The sequence below is a fragment of the Tupaia chinensis genome, unplaced genomic scaffold, assembly GCF_000334495.1.
Source record: "Tupaia chinensis unplaced genomic scaffold, TupChi_1.0 Scaffold000054_1, whole genome shotgun sequence".
NCBI lineage: Eukaryota > Metazoa > Chordata > Mammalia > Scandentia > Tupaiidae > Tupaia > Tupaia belangeri.
In genome coordinates, this window is record NW_006159512.1 from 7,003,704 (window position 1) to 7,004,592 (window position 889).

Here is an 889-nt window from a genome sequence, read left to right on the forward strand (position 1 = left end):
TGTGCGGTGGTGCAGCGGCCACACGAAATGGGATGGCTCGTCGCCGATCCTAGGCCTGCCCTCTTCCCATCCTCTGTGATCTTTCCCCAGCTCGGGACAGACTGGCAGTGCACCCCCACCCCAGCCCCAGCTACTGTGGCACAGCAGCTCTCCGCATTAATGGCCTCTGCAGTCTGGCCCTCCCCGGGACCATGGGATAGGTCCGGGACACCTCTGATGCCCAGCTTGGATCCATCCAGGCCAGCTAGTGGGTGGCTGGGCCCAAGCCCCAGACGTGGGCCCCTGCCTGCTGGAGAGTCCCAGCCCCTAAGATCCTAATAAATGTGAAAGACGGCCTTTCTGCGCAGCTTGCAAGGCCAGTGTCCCACCCTCGATTTCCGCCTCGAGAGAGAGGTCCTCAGGCCCAGTCACCTGCTCCCGTCCTGGCTCACGCTCACCGATTCCGTGTGTGGGTCATCTTTCCGACCTGCGAGGCTGCGCTTGTTCTGTGCCCTGTGGTTCCACTCAAGCCAAACAGTAACCTCCTCACCAGGCGACATTCCTGTGTGGGCCCAGTCAGATTCAGGTCCTGCAGGAAAAACTGCCTGGCCACCCCAAGCCCGGCTGGGAAGAGCTGGCCTCCAAGGGGCTCCCAAACCAGCCAGTGGTCACTGTTGAGCCGGGTGCCATGTGGAGTGGAGGGAAAAACTCTCAAGGCCCCACACACCCTGTCTGGGACACCATACTGCTTTAGGCGAAATAGTTGGGATACAATTGAAGACAAATAGCTCATGCATTAGTGTATCTAGAGGGCTGGACGGGTTGAGGGTTTCATGGAAAAAGGTGGCATAGGGTTAGACCTCTCCGTATGATGATAACTACATTTATTAAAGGTTTGCTGGATGCATCA